The sequence below is a fragment of the Dasypus novemcinctus genome, chromosome 14 (assembly GCF_030445035.2).
Source record: "Dasypus novemcinctus isolate mDasNov1 chromosome 14, mDasNov1.1.hap2, whole genome shotgun sequence".
In the NCBI taxonomy this organism is placed as follows: Eukaryota; Metazoa; Chordata; class Mammalia; order Cingulata; family Dasypodidae; genus Dasypus; species Dasypus novemcinctus.
The window spans coordinates 72,710,132-72,731,023 of NC_080686.1; the positions used below are offsets into that span (position 1 = coordinate 72,710,132).

General features: G+C 37.7%; 1 protein-coding gene and 1 pseudogene across 1 annotated transcript in view; one reads left to right on the forward strand and one right to left on the reverse strand.

The window, feature by feature from the left end:
- NUDCD1 (NudC domain containing 1) overlaps positions 1-20,892 on the reverse strand; it is an 89,203-nt gene that overhangs the window by 66,257 nt on the left and 2,054 nt on the right. The gene's annotated exons all lie outside the window — the stretch shown is intronic.
- Positions 6,506-6,605, forward strand: LOC111763916 (U6 spliceosomal RNA; annotated as a pseudogene).

Sequence of the window (20,892 nt, forward strand, 5' to 3'; positions counted from 1 at the left end):
TTGATACTGCAGAAAATGTATATGGTAACAATAGCCCAAAGCACTTATACAAAGAAACAACCAAAGGACCTTCTTCTTACAACCAAACACCTCTGGGCAACCCCAAACAAGCCTGAGGCTCCTTAGTCATTTTCCTTATTACAACGCCTTACAGTGAACAAAAGATTTAGAAAACTCTATATTAGGAGATCATGGTATAGTAGGGTTTAGGATGCTGCATTCCCATAAGATAATTTGTATGTTGCTAAAGAGCACAAAAGTTAGACAGGGTGTTTTGCTGCGCTTACTATTTTACAATAGCTCTGTAAATCTCTCTGGCCCCAAGTGAGAAAGGAAATGTTATACTACATTTTTCATGTCAATTATCTTGAATATAAAAGGGGTGGTGCCCAGAAGGTAACAGAAACTTAACCACTGGCACAGCTCTTTTTTAGAGCTCTTCTAGAAAGGACAAGTCAGGGGAGGAGGGGGAACCTCAAATCTCTACCTGGATCCTTTAAATAGCTAAAGAAAAGGAACCTCTCTAACAGAGGGCTGAGAAGCCAGTATTTAATATTTTATTATTTAATGCTATCTTGCAGTGGAAATAAAGTAACTTAATAACTTTGCTGAAAGACTCTTCTCTCAGTCTTATGAAAGGAACTTAGAACCTAACAAGAAAAGAGTCTTCCTAATCTTTGCCCAAAAACCTCATTAAACACACATGAAACCTCAAAAACCTACACTTTTTTCATTCACAAATTATGCTGAATGTCCACTATATGCCAGACACCATGCTTGCCACTGGGCATATACTGGTAAATAAAACAGACACAACCCCTGCACCAATAGCACTAAAAATGATATTAATTACTGCTTATTCTTTCAAAATATACTATTACTATGTGCACCTAAATGAAATTGCCAATATTCAAATCTTGACAGTGATTAAATATGAGTCAACTTATAACTTATATAAGCAAAATAACATAGTAAGAAAAAAAGAGTGAGGGGGTGGGGATACTAGGGCAAAAAAACATCAATTTAAAGGTCATTTCCTAAATCAGTTATTTTTTAGAATCAACCTAGTGAGTTAAAGTCTTCTTTTTAACTACTTACTGTGTTCATTGTTTGTGGGTGAATATGTAAAAAAAAATAAGAGTACAAAAAAGAACAAGTTCTGCAGCAGGGCTTATGAACAGGGACAGGGCTAGAGTTACAAGAATTGCTTCCACTAAACTTAAAAGTTTCTGGGGCCAGTTTTCAGAATCTATAAAAAATTCATCTGGATATCTTCTCTACATTTTCCTCTATAAGAATAGATATGAATTGTATCATAAATTCTATATAACATACAGTAATTATATGGCTCTCCCCTCCCTATATGCCAACTATAGCCTAAATCTTCATCAACTATTCTTCTCCCTGTTGTGAAGGGAGAAGTAGCCCAGAGAGACCATATAGAACAGCAGAAAAAGCATGAGCTTTAGGGTCAGCTTTGCCACTAATTCTAAACCCTGATTTCTCATCTGTAATAGAAGTTAATAACATTTATCCTCTAAAATTATTGAGAAGCCACAATAAAAATATGTATTTACTATATGGTATATAAGAAGAATAAATATTGATTTCACTGTTCCTCTTCTTTCTTCCAAGGCTAATCTTCACTTAAGTGTTTATGATTTCATTCTCTTCTGCTACTACTGGGGCCTTCTTCATAGCAGTTATCGCCTCTCCCATGGGCACTTCTCTACTTATATCTGTCAAAAACTTCCTCACTCACAAAACAAACAATGAAAACAGTTCCTTCCTCTCTGTCCTGTGCTTTTTTCCTGTATTTCTCAAGATTCTTTAAAAAGCAGACTACACTCCCATTTTCTCACTATTCATTTCCTCCTTAAATCATTTCAATTCTGTTTCTAGCTTAACCTTTTATAGAAATTACTTTTTCACTTAAAAATATACATTGAACAACATCTACTTCTGGCCAAGATGAAGTAACGTGGACCTGATTTCCTGTCCCAACTGAAACAACCAGCAAGGTAAAACATAAATAAACCAGATAAAAGTACATGAAACAGTTTTCAAGACATTAGACATCAGGCAACAAAGAATAATGATCTTTACTAAACAAATGAAATGGCCCATATCATTTCCCCCACTTACCACCTTGAATGAGTCTCCTAGTTACAGCACAGGGAAGTGGAACCTGGCAGACTTCCTGAGTTGAGGAGACAAAGCTGAAAGTCTGGTTAAGTTTAAGGCAGCCATGGTTCATAGGACAGAGTACCAGAGAGCAGAGAGCTACATAGACAGACCACAGAAATCTACAGAGGTCTCCCTCAAGTATTCAGCAGAGCACTAATGGCATGTGCTTGAGGAAATGACCACAGGTCAAGAAAAGAACCATCCAAAAGGATTAGAAGGCACAGTGCTGGAGATACACACAAGGTTCACAAATGGATGAATAAGTTAAAAGATTATCGCTGTGGAAGGGAAAAGGTTTTATGGTGGATGTGTGGGAGTACTGTACATTGTATATATGAATTACTGTGATCTAGGGCTCCTGAGAAGCTCAATAATTAGGAAAAAAGAAAAGAAAAAGATAGGATGTAGAATTTTTCCAATACAATATGTATTCTATATTTAACCTCTAAACTCATCGCTATAGTCTATTTTACTAGTAAGGGAACCTGACATTATATTGGGCTTCACTTTTCAGGAAGTTTTTGGATCACAGAGTGGTTCAACAATGGCAGTGGAGGAATACTGGTATGGGATGTTATGGACAGGCGATATATGGTTGACAGGGAGTCATACAGGGCATATGTCCAGGGGGCATGGAAATGTTTGGATATACTCATAGTGGAAACAATTAAAAACAACAGCTGGGGGGGTACTGGGTTACTGGCTGGGGGGGGCTCTGTCGTGGTCCCTAGGGGAGCAGCAGCAGTCCCCCAGGTGCAACGGTAAGGATCAGGAAGGAATGAGGGTCCAACAGTGAGCCCCTAATACTAATGACTATGCTTGTGAGCCTATACACCTGAAATAAGAACAAGGCCTAGAGCAGCATTGTGCCTAGGAGTTCCCTCCTGACAACCTCCGTGTTACTCAAATGTGGCCAGTCTCGAAGCCAAACTCAGCATGTAAACGCAATGCCTTTCTCCCCCAGCATGGGACATGACACCCGGGGATGAGCCTCCCTGGCACCGAGGGATCACTACCAAGTACCAGCCGATGATGCAACTAGAAAATGACCTTGAATTAAAGGTTCAACGTGGATCAGCAGAATATCCCTGTGTACATATAATAACAGGAGTTAAAAATGCTGTTTGACCTAAATTAAGGGGGAAATGGAAAGGACAAATGAGTTTATATAGCTTTGAGTCTCTAAAAAAGAGTCTGGAGGTTGTCAGAAGGATTGCCCTTATGCACACCTGAGCAGAGTCTCAGGGACAGATAAAGTAGATACAACCCCAGGTATTGGTCCTTTTGAGTGCTAAAGAGACCCACGGGTTCTATGGTCATAGCAGATGGGGTTCACTGCCATGTCAGTTGGCCCTTCTTTGGAGCTGGTGTTTCTGCGTGATGAAGCTGGACTCAGATGGGATCTCTTTTCACAAGCCTTTCATGCTACTTTACTGGAACTGTAGTTGGTGCTGGGACTTAAGATATATCTAGGGGATTTGAATCTCTGGACTACAATATGATAGCCAGGCCCTGACCTCAACAGACTACAGCTCCTACCCTCTGATTTATTGGACTTACTCCACTCAGCTAACATGGAGATGAAGAATGTCAACCACCACACCATGGAGTCTAGAGTGCCTACAACTGGAAGCAGGAGGATTGCATCCAATACCCATGTGGAATCTAAACCCCCTCTTGACATAGATGTGGAATGGACACGATCAAGCCAAGGTCCACAGGAAGGAGGAATACAGTAAGGATCAGAGTGGACTTAGTGATATTCTATTCATGAACTATTGTGGTTAATAATCGAGAAAATGTGGCATTGATGTGGAAAAAGTGGCCATGGTGGCTGCTGGGTGCAGGGAAGGGGAGGAAGAGAAGAGATGTGGAGGCATTCTCGGGACTTGGAGTTGTCCTGGGTGGTGCCCCAGGGACAACTGCCCGATGTTGTATGTCCTCCCATGGCCCAGTGGATGGAACGTGGGAAAGTGTGGGCTATGGTGTGGAACACGGGACATGGGGTGCAGCGATGCCCGGAGATGTACTCACCAGACGCAATGGATGTGACATGATGATGGGGGAGAGTGTTACTGCAGGGGGAGTGGTAGGGTGGGGGCAGTGGGGGCGAATGGGGACCTCATATTTTTTTTAATGTAGTATCTTTTAAAAAAATGAATAAAATGAGTATAATTTGAAAAAAAAAACAAGGTTCACAAATGGGTCCTAACAAGCAGAATGGAGAAAATGCCTAATTTACAGGATATTGGGCAAAGTAAAGAGGAAACTAGCCTCAATAGCGGGGAATAATCAGCCCTAGATGGAGTTCTGCAACAGAGGAGCCTAAAAATCATACAAGCAAGACCTGAAGATATTAACTGTTTCCAAGTAACTTAACTTTATCCCATAACAAAGTTCTATTAGATTTATAGGAACACAAAAAATATCTTATCCAACAAGGTAAAATTCACAACATCTGGCATCTAATCAAAGATTAGCAGGCTTGCAAAGAGTGAAGAAAACAAAACCCTTAAGAAGGAAAATAACCAATCAATAGAAACCAAAACAAAACTTACATAATTTTTACAATTAGATCAATATATTAAGAATTATTACAAGTGTATTCCATTTGACCAAAACAATACATACAGACATGAAAGATGTAAAAAACTACTTGAATTGAACTTTTAAAGATGAAAAATGCGCCTAAGATGAAAAATACACTTGATGCAATTAATGGTAGATTAGATATTACAAAATAAAAAGTTAATAAAACTAAACGCATGAAAATAGAAACTATTTTCTATTTTTATTTCTAACAGTAAAAGCAAAGCAAAGCAAAGCAAAGCAAAGAAAAAGAACATTGGTGACCTGTAGATAACTTCCAGTCAAAATAGCAAACTGGAGTCCTCAAAGGAGAGGAAAGAGACAGAAAACAGCTGGAAGAAATAATGGCTGAAAACTTTCTAAACTTGATACTATTAATCTACAGAACCAAGAAGCTCAGCAAATCCCAAGCACAAGAAACACGAAGAAAATCATACCAAGTCACAACATAATCCACCTGCTTAAAACCAAGGTAAAAGAGAAAACTCTTCAAAGCCGTTTTCTACATAGAAAACAACAGAGAAATATGACATCAGATTTCTCATCAGAAACAATACAAGTGAGAAGACAATGGAGCAACATCTTTAAAGTATTGAAAAAAAATGTTAATCCATAATTCTATACATGGCAAAAATATCTTCAAAAACAAAGGTATTTATTTTATTTCATTTCCCTTACTGTTAAGCTTTTTTCTTTTTTCTTTTCTTTTTCTTTTTTTTTTTTTTGAAGTACCAGGGCCAGGGAATGAACCAGCGACCTCATATTCAGGAAGTCGGTACTCAGCCATTGAGCCACATCAGCTCCCCTGAGCTGGTTTTTCCAGTTGTTTGTTTGCTGATTTATTTTTGTTTTTTCTCTTAGGAGGCACTTGGATCAAACCCAGGACCTCCCATGTGGGAAGCAGGTACTCAACTGCTTGGGCCACATCCACTCCCCTGATAAGCATTTTTAATACATACCATTGTCTCTTTTCCACTATAAATGACGTATCTCTATACTATAGGTTATTTTATAATGCCCAGTAATTTGAGGGTATTTTTCCATTATAAAATATAAGGAGTTTTCTGAGGAAAAAAATTGGTACAATTCGTCTTCCCCTGGAGAATAAAGATAAATTGGGTCTCTAAAACTTCAAAGGAGCACTACCTGGATGGGTTATGGTTACTAATAATCACTTATATAAACTGAAAATTAGAGAAATTAAGTGTTCCTAGGAAAAAAAAAGTGGAATTTCACTTATATATTTTAAATTGCTTGGTCTTTACTTTTTCTCCTGTAACACAGGGAAAAAAGATTTGGCTGTAGACTAAACTAATATCAAGTTATTAACACGGAAGAATCTATTTTTCATGTATGTGTTTATGTACATGTAATCACAATCATATAAGGTATATAAAGAATAGTAAATAAACATTTATGAATAACAAAAGCAATTGTTTAGACGTGACTTGATCTTTTTTAAAAATTGTTGTGCTTCTGTCATATCACTGAACGATTTTTACAAAAAGTTCTTTGCTTGAAAAAATTTGCTACTGTTGTTCACATATATTGTTATTTAAATTAAGAATGTTGCCATGACTTGGTGTGGGAGCACTTATGACTTACACCTATATCAAGATGCAGTCCCAGTTTTCCCCAACAAATCCTCTAAATGAGAACTGAATTCAGAATAATAAAAATTTAAATGTCTTGTTAAAAAAATAAGAAAGAAAAAAAACAGGTAAACTGCTTACTTCAGTGGCAAATATCCTAAAACTGGAACAACAATCTGATTAGTATGGCCACTGCTCAAGAATGAAATGCAAATTCGTGAAGCATTCCATATTTTTTTACATTCTTTTCAACTGCTCATGGATCCTTCTCCAGGAGAGACCGTATGTTGGGACAAGAAAAATTCTCAATAAATTTTAAAAGACTGAAATTATACAAATTACTTTCTGTAATCATAATGGAATAAAGCTGGAAGTCAACAACAGGCATAAAAAGGGAAAATTTACAAATACATGGAGATTAAACAACACAAACCAGCAAGTCAAAGAAGAAATTGCAAGAGAAATCAGAAGAATGAAAATGAGAATACAATATGTAAGAATCTTTGGGATGCAGCGAAGGTAGTGCTAACAGAAGAAATTTATAGCCCTAAATGATTAGATTAAAAAAGATGAGCTAAAATCTGTAACCTAAACACACAGCTGTAGGAACTAAAAAAATAACAACTATTGCCAAAGCGAGCAGAAAGAATGAAATAACAAATATCAGAGCAGAAATAAATGAAACTGAGAACAAAAAAATAGAGAAAATTAACAAAATCAAAAGTTGGTTATTTGAGAAAAACAACAAAATTGACAAACTCCTAGCTAGAATGACCAAGAAAGAAGAGAGAAGATACAAATAAATGAAATCATAATTGAAAATGGGGACATTATTATAGACCCCACAGAAATAAAAGAGACCAAAAGAGAGTACTACAAACTGTATGCCAACAAAGTAGAAAATGTAGATGAAATAGAAGAATTCCTAGGAACATACAAACAACCAACATTGAAGCTAGAAGAAAAAGAAAACCTCAACAAACGAATCAAAAATAAAGAGACTGAGACAACCAGCAAGATGGCGGCAGAGTAAGGAGCTCCTAGAATCAGTTCCTGCTACAGGGCAGTTAGTAAACACCCAGAGCTATATGAAGCACCTGTTTGAGGACTCCAGGAAACCAGATGAGCATCCTGCAACATCCTTGAAGGAATGGAAGGAGGAGGCTGACCATCTGCAGAGAAGACTCAGAAGTAGAGCACTCCAGGACACAGAGGCCGGTGCCCATGCTCCAAATGAGGCACAAGCCGCCCCAGGAGCTGTTCCACCGCTGGAATTGAAAGCTCCACTTCCCTAAAATGGGGGAGGAAGAGACAGCTGGGCACCAACTTCAGGTACTGATTAGTAAATTCAGCTGGCTAAAGTGTAATCTTAACCACAGCTAAAGTCTGAACCTGTCCAAGTCAGAAAGAGGCCAGGAGCTGTCATCTTAACTCCATGCCTGGCATGAGGGGAAGTGGGACGGACTGAAAATTCACAGTGCTAGTAGGGACCAGCTTCTTTCCATCCAGGTCAGATTACAACAGCTCCGGCATAAATCCAGCCCAACTACCAGCAGGGAGGAAGGGGGGGGGGGGGGCCTGTGCTAGGCAATCTGGGAAATTATAGGCCATGCCATGGAAGGCCAGTGATTATCCTACTTTGGTAGCGCAAGCCACCCCAGGAACTATTCTGTGGCTGGAATATAAAGCTCCATTTCCCAAAAACAGGGGAGGAGGAGACGGTTGGCCATCAATTTCAGCTACTGATCAGTGAATTTGGCTGCCTAGAGTATAACACTAAGAACAGCTGAAGTTTGAACCTGTCCAAGTCAGAAAGAGGCTAATGGCCACCATTTTGACTCCACGCCCAGCATGAGGGGCAGCCAGGCTGACCAATACCACAGGGACAGGAGAGACGGTTTCTTTCACCCAGATCAGCCTGCAGCCATAGTCTAGGTTTCAGCCCCACCTCTGGCAGGGAGGAAAATGGCAGGCCCAGCACCAGCTTACCCAGGTAACTACAGGTACATTTGGCTGACACAGACTGAATAACTGTTAAGTCTACCAGGCAACTGCAGTCATTTTGGACTCACACTGCAGATTGCTGTCCACACCTGCAGCTCCATACCTCATCCTGGGTAGGGGAGTAAGCACAGAGTTTCATCAGTCTCTCTGGGCAACTACAGTCTAGACCTACACGACGTGGATTAGTCCATACAACTGTGACTCTGACCCTACCACTGGCAAAGAAGAAAGTTGGGAGAAGCTTCATTGGTCCCTAGGGCAGTGAGGGCAGTTTGAGCCTCCACAGCTGAAAGCACCAACTACATCCTTGGCTCCGACTGCACAATCAGCAAGGGAGAAAGGGCAGGAAGCCCTAAACTAAAGAGAAAAACTGCACCAAGAATAAATACTCTAGTAAGCCAGACACCAAGACACCAACAAAAATTACAATCCACACCAAGAAACAGGAAGCTATGGCCCAGTTAAGGGAGCAAGATAAGCCTCCAGATGACAAAAAAGGAGTTGAGACAACTAATCATAGATGTTCAAACAAATCTCCTAAATAAATTCAATGAGATGGCTAAAGAGATTAAGGATATTAAGAACACATTGGATGAGCATAAAGATTTTGAAAGCATACATAGGAAAATAGCAGATCTTACAGGAATGAAAGGTACAATCAATGAAATTAAAAAAACATTGGAATCATATAATAGGAGATTTGAATAGGTAAAGAAAGCATTGGTGAGCTTGAAAAAATGGCCTCTGAAAGTGAACATACAAAAGAAGAGATAAAGAATGGAAAAACTTGAACAAGGTCTCAGGGAACTAAATGACAGCAAAAGGTATGCAAACATGGGTGTCCCAGAAGGAAAAGAGAAGGGAAAAGGGGCAGAAGGAATATTTGAAGAAGTAATGGTAAAAAATTTCCCAACCTCATTGAAGTACATAGATATCCATGTCCGAGAAGTACAATGTACTCTCATCCGAAAAAATCCAAACAGACCAACTCCAAGACACATACTAATCAGAATGTCAAATTCCAAAGACAAAGAGAAAGTACTGAGAACAGCAAGAGAAAAGCAATGCATAACACATAAGGGATACCCAAAAGATTAGTGATTTCTCACCAGAAACCATGGAGGCAAGAAGACAGTGGTATTATATATTTAAGATACTACAAGAGAAGAACTTTCAGCCAAGAATCTTGTATCTGGCAAGACTGTCCTTCAAAACTGAGGGTGAGATTAGAATATTCACAGATAAACAGAAACTGAGAGAATTTCTAGCCAAGAGACCTACTAGTACAGAAAAGACAGGAGAGAGGCCTGGAAGAGAGTCTAGAAATGAAGATTATATCCATGAAAGTAAATGAAAGTGTCAAAAGAGTGGTGAAAATAAAATATGACAGATAAAGCCCAAATAGTCAGGAATAAACTCAGCAATGTAAAGCACCTGTATTCAGAAAACTGCAACTCAATGTTAAAAGAAATCAAAAAAGGGTTAAAATACATGGAAGAACATTCCATGCAAGTACTAGAAGACAAAGTATCAGTAAGACGTCGATTCTATTCAAATTGATATACAGATTCAATGCAATCCTGATAAAAATTCCACCAGCATTTTCTTGAAGTTGAAAACACGATTACCAAATATATTTGGAAGTGCAGAGGGTCCTGAATAGCCAGAAATATTTTAAAAAGGAAAAGTGAACTCTCATCTCCAGACTTTAAATCATATTACCTAGCTACAGTGATAAAAACAGCCTGGTACTGGCATAAAGACAGATACACAGACCAATGGAACCAAACTAATGGTTCACAAACAGATCCTCACAGGTATGGTCAACATACCTCACAGGTATGGTAACAAATGGTGTTGAAAGAACTGGATATCCATAGCTTAAAGAAGGAAACAGGACCCCTATCTCACACCTTATCCAAAAATTAACTCAAAATGAATCAAAAACATAAAAATAAAAATAAGAACTAGAATAAATTGTAGAAAAGTATCTTCAGGACCTGGCAGTCATTGGTAGATTCTTAAAGGAGATAAGAGGAGGACTGAGACGGACTACTGATGTTTAATGTATATAGAAATTTTAATTAGCTTTACTGTATAAATGTGGAAATGTATAGAGTGGATGGTAACACAGAGTAACAGCTAGTTTATAAATGGGGATGTGGCTGAAAATGGAAATGCCTACTGACAGAATGCTAGAGAATAATCTAGGAACTGGCACAGTAAACCCAAAGGTGGATGAGAATTGTGGTTGATGGTACAGATGCAAGTGTCCTTTGTTAGCTAGAGCAAATGTACATCACTATTGCAGTGTGGTGGGAATGTGAAGAAGCATGGGAAAAATACAACTGAGTGGCCTATGGACTGTGGTTACCAGTAATAATGTAATAGTCTCGCATCTATACCAAAGATGTACCGTGTTGATAATGGGGCAGTATGGAAAATGTGCACCACATGTACTTTTGGATGTCGTAAACAATTATATTATCTTATAACCTATAACAAATGTTCCACAACAGTGTGGTGGGTTGATACAGGGGTGTTGTTTGGGAATTCTGCACAGGTGCATGATTGTTTTATAAGTTTACAAATTCTGTCATAAAGATATTTAAAAAATAATAGGGTGGGCTGGGGGAAAATACACCAAATGTAAGATAAGGACTACAATTAGTAGTAAGATTTTGACAATATTCTTTCATAATTTGAAACAAATATCTCAAGACAATGCAAGGTGCTGATGGAGGGTGGATGTATGGGACCCCTGTATGATGTTATGCATGTTTGCTTTGTAAGTTCACAACTTTTACTACACACTTATTGTTTATGTATGTTAATATAAAAATGATATAAAGATAAAAATAATAATGGGGTGGGTTGGGGAAAAAAACTTTGATTAGTAGTAATATTCTGACAGTGCTCTTTAATCATTAAAACATTACACAACAATGCAAGGTACTGGTGACAGGGTGAGGTATGAGCGTCCTGTATGGTGCTATATATATGCTTGTTTTCTAAGCTCACAACTATTACTATATACTTATTGCTTATGTATGTTTATGTATGAGTGATATACTTCAATAAATTTTTTAAAAATGGAAAAAAAAAAGTAAAGACACTGAAAAAAACAGTCATCAAACAACTGTCCAAACTGAAAAGCTCTGTACCAAATCGTTTTACAGCTGAATTCTACCAAGCATTCATAGAAAACTTAATACCAATCTTATTCAAACTCTTCCAAAAAATTGGACAGGATGGAACACTACCAAACTCATTCTATGAAGACAATACTACCCAATACCAAAGCCAGATAAAGATATTATAAAAAAAGAAAATTACAGACCCATATCCTTAATGAATATAGATGCAAAAATCCTTAACAAAATACTCGCTAATTGAATATAATAGAACATTAAAAGAATTACTCATCATGATCAAGTGGGTTTTATACCAGTCATGTAAAGATGAAAAAGTCATGTAAAGATGGTTCAAGAAAAGGAATTCAATCAGCGTAATATACCACATTAATAAACCAAAGAAGAAAAAAAAATCACATGATCATTTCACTTGACACAGAAAAGGCATGTGACAAAATACAGCACCTATCCTGATAATCAAAGACAGGAATTGAAGGAAACTTTCTCAACATGATAAAGGGCATTTATAAAAAACCAACAGTTAAATGAACTCAATGATGAAAGACGGAACGCTTTTCCGTTGAGATTGGGCACAAGACAAGGTTGCCCAGTGTCATAGCTATTGTTCAATATAGTGCTAGAGAGTCTAGCTAAAGCAGTGAGGCAAGAAAAATAAAAGGTGTCCAAACTGAAAAGAAGACGTAAAAATGTTGGTTTGCAAATGATATGCTCCTATATCTAGAAAGTCCTAAAAATGTACAACAAAGTTACTAGAGCTAATAAGTTCAGCAGGTGACAGGATACAAGATTAAAATGCAAAAATCAGAAGTATTTTTATACACTATAAAATGAAGAATAAGGTTGGAGGACTCTCATTTCCATACTGTAAATCGTATTACCTACTGACAATGGTAAAAATAGCATGGTACTGGAATAAAGACAGATATACAGACGTTATATCTGAGGTTCAGAAACAGACCCTCACATCTATGATCAAGTGACTTTTGACAAGGCAGTCAAGCCTGCTCAGCTGGGGCAGAACAGTCTATTCAACAAATGGTAGTGGGAGAACTAGATATCCACAGTCAAAAGAAAGAGGACCCCTATCTCACACCTTATACAAAAATTAACTCAAAATGGATCAAAAATCTAAATACAGAAGCTAGAACCATAAAACTCGTAGAAGAAAATGTAGGGAAGCATCTACAAAACCCGCTGGTATGTGGCAATTTCTTAGACCTTACACCAAAAGCACAAAAAAATGAAAGAGAAAATGGATAAATGAGACCTCCTCAAACTTAAAAACTTTTGAAATTCAAAGGACTTTGTCAAGAAGGTAAAAAGGCAGCCCACTCAATTGGAAAAAATATTTGGAAACCACATACCCAATAAGGGTTTATTTCCATAAAAAGATCACACAACTCAATAATGAAAGGGTGAGCAATCCCATTTAAAAATGGGCAGAAGACTTAAATAGACATTTCTCCAAAGAGGAATTACAAATGGTGAAAAAGCATATGAAAAAAATGTTCAGTATCACTAGCTGTCAGAGAAATGCAAATCAAAACACAAAGAGATATCACATACCTCACAAGATGGCCATTATTTTTTAAAAAACAGAAAACAATAAGTGCTGGAGAGGATGTGGAGAAATAGGAACACCCTTTTACTGTTGGTAAGAGTGTAAAATGGTGCAGCCTCTGTGGAAGAGTTTGGCAGTTCCTCAAGAAACTAAATATAGATCTGCCATATGATCTGGTGAAAACAGTGATGCGAACACACAATAGCACACCAACGTTCATAGCGGAATTATACACAATTGCCAGAAGATGGAAGCAACCCAAGTGTCCATCAACTGATGAACAGATAAACAAAATGTAGTATATGCATACAATGCAGTACTATGCTGCTGTAAGAAGAAATGAAATTGGGACGCAAATGATAACATGGATGAACCTTGCAACATTATACTAAGCAAATAAGCCAGACACAAAAGGTCAAATATTGCATGGTCTCACTAATATGAACTAAATACAAAGAATAAACACATGGTGTTAAAACCTAGAGTATAGGTTACTAGGAGATAGGATGAGGACTGAGAAGGGGAATGATGCTTAATGTATGTAAACTTTTTAATTAGCTTGTCTGTAAAAGTGTGAAAATGGATAGAACTGATGGTAACACATTATAGTAAGTATAACTAACATGGCTGGTTTATAAATGGGATTGTGGCTGAAGTGTTTAGGGACATAAATGTCAATGAAAGAAAGCTAGAGAATAATATAGAGACTGAATAACAAAGTGAACCTGAGTGGTTGAGGATTGTGATTAATAGGTACAAATACAAGAATGTTGTTCTATGTGTGAGAACAAACGTACATCACTATTACAAGGTGGTAAGAATATGGTGATGCATGGGAAAAATACAATTAATGTAACTTATGGACTATAGTTAATAGCAATTGTAATATTCTTATATCATTGTCAATGGCAAGGGTCAATACTACAGGTATGGGAAAATGTTCAAAATTTTATCTGGCAATGACTGCACAACTCTGTAATGAAAGTGAGAGCCACTGAGTGTACACTTTGGATAGTTTCTACAAGGCATGGGACAGCATAACACAGTGAACTACAGTGAAACCAGGTGGAAGCCTGACTGGGGTTAACAGTACAAATATGAGAGTGTTCTCTCAAGTACTCTAACCAATGTTCAACACTAATACATGGTGTTAATAATAGGAGGTATATGGAAAAATGTACCAAATGTCAGCTCTGGACCATAGGTAGTGGTAATAGTCTGATAGTATTCTTCCACAGTCTGTAACAAATGTTCCACAACAATACAAGATGTTGGTGGAGGCAGTGAGATATAGGAATACTACACCTTATTCATGATTGTTTTGTAAGCTCACAACTTCTATAATAAATATATATTTAAAAATCAACAACCAAAAAAAAAAAAAAAAACCCCACAAAGGTAAAAAAAGACCTTTTCACACAGACCAAAGCTGAAAGAATGTATCAGAGAAGATCTGCACTATAAAAAAAACTGGAAGTTTTTTAATTAGAAGGAAAAGTATATCAGACAGAAATCTGGATCTACACAAAGGAATGAAGATCAATACTAAGGGTGGTCTATTTGAAAGATAATTGACTTAAAAAAAAGTACCTATATATTTAAAGTAACATGTAAGCATAAATGCATGCTTAAGATCATCTTATAAAGGCATAAAGGCTAAGAGGGGGGACATGAGAGTATATTATTATAAAGGTCTTATACTGTATGTTTAGTATAATATCTCCTAAATTTGTTCTGTAGAAAGTTATAGGGCATACTACAAGCCCTAAAGCCACCACTAAAATAACAAAAGAACTATAGCTAAAAAGACAACAAAGACGATAAAAATGGAATCAGAAAAAAAAAATAATCCAAAAGAATACAGAAAAGTGAGGAAAGGGAACAAAGACTAGATGGGACAAAGTAATACCAACAGCAAGGTAACAGACTCAAACTTAACCAGAATAATAACCACATTTAATAAAAACAGTCTAAACACTCCAATTTAAAAAACAGAGATTGTTCAATTGGATAAAAAACCAAGACCCAGGAAACGGACTTTGGCCCAGTGGTTAGGGCGTCCGTCTACCACATGGGAGGTCCGCGGTTCAAGCCCCGGGCCTGCTTGACCCGTGTGCAGCTGGCCCATGCGCAGTGCTGATGCGCGCCAGGAGTGCCGTGCCACACAGGGGTGTCCCCCGCGTAGGGGAGCCCCACGCACAAGGAGTGCACCCATAAGGAGAGCCGCCCAGCGCGAAGGAGGGAGCAGCCTGCCGAGGAATGGCGCCGCCCACACTTCCCGTGCCGCTGACGACAACAGAAGCGGACAAAGAAACAAGACGCAGCAAAAAGACACAGAAAACAGACAACCGGGGGAGGGGAGGGGAATTAAATAAATAAAAATAAATCTTAAAAAAAAAACAAAAAAAAAAAACCAAGACCCGACTACATGGTGCATATAAGAAAGGCACATTAAATACAAAGACACAAATAGATTAAAACACTAGAAAAAATACATACCATAACATTAATTTTAACAAGCTACAGTGACTCAAGATCAGACAATAGATTTCAGAACAAAGAATAAAAAGGATATAAAAGGTCACTGCATCAAGATAAAGGGGTCAATTTATCAAGAGATCCAATGACATTTATATAATTAGTAAGAAAGCTTAAAAATATTTGGAGAAGGCAGAGGATTGTGGGAAGATGGTGGAGTAGGGAGCTCCAGGACTCAGTTCTTCCACTAAAACAATAATTAAACAGGTAAAACTGTCTGAAACAAATATTTTGAAACTCCACAGGCCAGAAGGGCATGGTACATCATCCAGGGAAGAGCAGGAGGAAGAGGATGATAAATTACAGTAAAGAACAGTAAACTACTCTCTCTGCATAACGGCTACCGGTGCTATTTCCCCCGTTCTCATGGCACATGGCCAGGAGTCCAGCCACTGGCTAGTCACTGGTGACATAAAGGGACATAAAAATCCTCTTCCCAAAGAAGAGGGGTGGAGCCAGCTGATCACTAACAGCTTTTGCTTAGTGAATTTCAATCGCTAGAGGCCCAGTTCTGAGGGCAACCAATGTTTCAAACCATCCCAGATGAAGGCAGCAGCAGCCACTCTTTCAGCCTACTTCAAATAATGACAGTGGCAGCCATTGTTTCAAAGTGCCCTGGCGTGGCAACCATTTTTCAACACATACCAGACAGGGGTGGTGGCAATGGAGACTGAGAGATGCTGCACTTCCTTGGGGATGCATTTGCCAGGCAGGCCAGGAAAGCTCACCTTTGGGTTGCCAACAGAGAAGCTTTTGGTGCCTTTGCTAATATCCTGCTCAAGGCATTTTGGAGCCAGTCTGTGCCCCTTTCATAGGTCTCTGGCCCTATTTTGGCTGGAAAAGACTAACTTGGAAAAGTCCTCTCCATTGTGTCCTTCAGGCAAAAGCAGACTGAGACAACAAAGGAGTGTTAAAAATATGAAGGTATATAATCTGGTACAAGGACTTACCTGCTTGAATATCTGGGAGAGGGATGTCTGACTAACTTGGAAAAGTCCTCTCTGTTGTGTCCTCCAGGCAAAAGCAGATTGAGACAACAAAGGAGTGTAAAAAAATATGAAAGTATACAATCTGGTACAAGGACTACCTGCTTCAATATCCAGGAAAGGAATGCCTGTCTCCTGACAACAAAACTCCTATAATCAGGGGAACTCCAGAATAACTAAAAAGCAAAAGCCCAGGACAAGACAGAGGCCCAAAGACAGGAAAATCCTACACACTGCACTCATCTTAGGAAGACCCTCCTAATAAGAGGCTGAAACTCAAGAAAATCTGTCTTATAACCAGCTAGTTACAAAACCAAGAAAGAGGTATCTCAAGGAATAAATCCCAGAGTTTATTTATTTTTTTGCTCATTGTCTTCTCATTGCTTTTTCTTGTTATCTGCTTGTTGTTTTTCCTCATTGTCTGCTCACTGTTTTTGTTCAATGTCTGCTGGTTGTTTGTTTTAGCCTTCTTTAGGAGGCACAGGAAACTGAACCCAGGACCTCCCATGTGGGAGGTAGGTACCCAACCACTTGAGCCATATCTGCTTCCCCCAGAGTTTACCTTTTAAAATATTAAAATGTACAGTGTGCAAGAAGAGTACAAGACAGAGAAACAAGAGATAATGACCCATCCAAAGAAAAAGGATAAAAATCCAGAAAACACCAATGAAGAACATGGACATACTAAACAAAACCTTTAAAAAATGATCTTAAAAATGCTCAAAGAGATGAAGAAAAGCACAGAGAAAGACCTAAAGGATATCAGGAAAACAATGAATGCACAATATGGGAGTCTAAAAGAGACAGATTTTAAAAAGGACTCAAACAGAACTACTAGAATTGAAGACCACAACGACAGAAATGAAAATCACCTAGGAAGGTTACAAGAGCATATCTGAGCTGACATAAGAAAGAATCAGTGAAACTGAAGACAAGACACTTGAAATGAGCCAGGCTGAGGAGGAGGAAGAAAAAAAAATATTAAAAGCAAATAAAATTAAAGCAAATAAAAAAGGGCATTTCTGAGACACCATCTGGCACACCTATATTCACATTATGGGAGTCGCAGAAGGCAAAAAAAAAAAAGGGAGGCAGAAAGAATATTCAATGAAATCATGACAGAACTTCACAAACCTATCAAAAGATATGAATATGCACATCTAAGAAGCCTAGAAAAGACAAAACAGGATAAACATGAAGAAAAATATGTAGATTGATCAAAGCATCGAATGCAAAGGACAAGGAGAGAGTTCTGAAAGCTGCAAGAGAAAAGCAACTTGTTGTACAAGGGAGTCCCAATTAGACTGAATGCTGATTTCTCATCAGAAACCATGAAGGCAAAAAGGAAGTGGGTTGAAATACTTAAAAGTGCTGAAGGAAAAAAACTGCCAGATAAGAATTTTATACCTTGCAAGACTCTTTCAAAAATGAGAGAGAGATGACATTCTCAAATAAACAAAAGCTGAGGAAGCTCATCACCAGATCTGCCCTACAAGCAATGCTGAAGGTAGTTCATCAGACTAAAAGGAAAGGACAGTAGACTGTGTTTCAAAGTGGCATAAATAAAGACTGGTGGTAAAGGTAACCATTTGGGTAATCACAAATGCCAGTATTATTGTATTGTACTGTTTGGGACATAACTCCACTTCTTACTTCCTACACCTTAAAATGCATAGAATATAATGATAAATTTATGTTTTTGGACATACAATGTACAAAAATAAGTGGCGGGGGACAGAGATATAGGAAAAGAAAATGTACATGCCTTTGAAGTTAAATTGGTATCAAACCAAATACAATTGTTATATATTTAGGATGCTAAATTTTAACACCATGGTAACCATAAAGAAAACTGATGGAATATACATCCAGATAAAAATGAGAAGGCACTTAATATGGTACAAGACAAAATAAAGCTGTCTGCAAGAGACTCACCTTAAATTCTAAGATCCACGTAGGCTGAGGACAAAAGGATGGGACAAAAAATAAACCACAGTGGAGTAATAACCAAAAGAGGACTGGGGTGACCCTGCTAATATCAGATAAAATACGCTTCAAATAAAAAACAAATATGAGGGACAAAGATGGCCGTTATATACTGACAAAGGGGATAATTCAACAGGAATATGTAACAGTTATAAATCTATATACACCTAAGAGTATAGCCCCAAAATATATGAAGCAAATACTGACAGATTTGAAGTGAGGAATTGACAGTTCTACATTAATACTAGGAGACTTTAACACACCTCTCTCAATAACGGATAGAAGATCTAGTCAGAAAATAAATAAGGAAGTATAAGACTTGAATGCTACCAACTAGACCTATTAGACATAAATAGAACACTTCACCCACCAAAAACAGAACAGAAATTCTTCTCAAGTGCACATTATCATTCTCCATGAAAAACTATATGTTGGATGACAAAACAAGTTTCAGTAAGTTCAAAACATACAATGTATATTCTTTGACCACAACAGAATGAAGCCAGATATTAACAGAAGAAGAAACGGAAAACTCACAAATGTATGGAAATTAAACGACGTACTTTTAAACAACCAATGAGTTAAAGAGAATATCAGAAGTGAAATTAGGAAACATATTCAGGTGAATGAAAATGACAATATATCACACCAAAACTCATGAGATTCAGCAAATGCAGTCAGTCAGGGAAATTTATAGGTCTAAATGCTTACATTAAAAAAGAAGAAAGGGAGTGGATGTCGCTCAAGTGACCACATACAAGGTCCTGGGTTCAATTCTGGCTCTGTTACCTCAAAAAAAAAAAAAAAAAAAAAAAAGACAAAGATGAAAGACTTCAAATAAAAGACGTACTCTCAAAAGTGGAAGAACTAGAAAAAGAGCAAACTACCCAAAGCAAGCAGAAAATAAAGATTAGAGCAGAGATAAATGAAATAGGAAAAAAAAGTATGAAAATAAAAAGTTGCTCCATGTAAAAGATCAATAAAATTGACAAAACTTTAGCTACACTGACATAGAGAGGATATAAATTATGAAAACAAGAAATGAAAAGGTAGCATTACTACTGACCCTGCTGAAATAGAAAGGATTGTAAAAGGATACTGTAGCAGTTTGATATTATTGATGAATTCCAAAAAGAAAAATTGGATTACGATTGTAAACTGATCTCTTCCTCTGGGTATATTAGATTATATTGGATTCATAGGCTTACTTGATTAAGTAATTATGTAAACCTCTTGTGCCAGTAGGGCGTTGAGTCCTCATCATTTGATGGGCGGGGACTCACAGATAAAAGGCATGGCAAGGACAGAGTTAAGGGTTTTTGATGTTGGAGTTTTGATGCTGGAGTCTGGTGCTGAAGCCTTCAGCTGGAGCCCCAGGAAGTATGCTCACAAGGAAACAGAAGCAAGCCCCAGGAAGAGAGAAAACCTGAGTCCAGGAAAAAGAAGCCTGAGGAAGGGAAGAACCCAGGAAGCCTGAACCCTCACAGATGTCAGCAGCCATCTTGCTCCAACACAAGGAAATAGACTTTGGTAAGGGAAGTAACTTACGCTTTAATGGCCTGGTATCTGTAAGCTCCTACCCCAAATAAATACCCTTTATAAAAACCAACCAATTCCTGGTATTTTGCATCAGTACCCCTTTGGCTCATTAATACTGATACTATGAACAATACGCCAATAAATTAAATAAACTAGATGAAATGGACATTCTTAGAAACAGAAATTATCTACATTGACTCAAGAAGAAATAGCAGATCTCAACAAACCAATTACTAGTAAAGACATTGAATTAGTCATGAAAAATCTCCCAACAAAGAGAAGCCCAGGAACAGATGTCTTCACAGGGGAATTCTACCAAAAACCTTCCAAGAAGACATAACTACAATTCTGCTCAAAATGCCAAGAAATTTAAGAGAACACCCCCTAATTCATTCTACAAGGCCAACATCACCCTCATACCAAAGCCAGATACAGATACCACAAAAAAATAAAAGTACAGACCAATCTCTTTTATGAATAGAGTTGCAAAAGCCCTCAACAAAATACTAGCAAATTGAATCCAACAGTACTTTAAAAGAATGATCAAGAGGGATTTATCCCAGGTACGTAAGGATGGTTCAACGTAAGAAAATCAATTAATGTAATATGCTACATTAACAGAATGAAGGGAGGAAAATAACGCATGATTATCTCAATTGATGCAGAAAAGGACTTGACAAAATCCAGCACTCCTTTATAATAGAAACACTTGGAACACGAGGAATAGAAAGACACTTCCTCAACATTATAAAAAG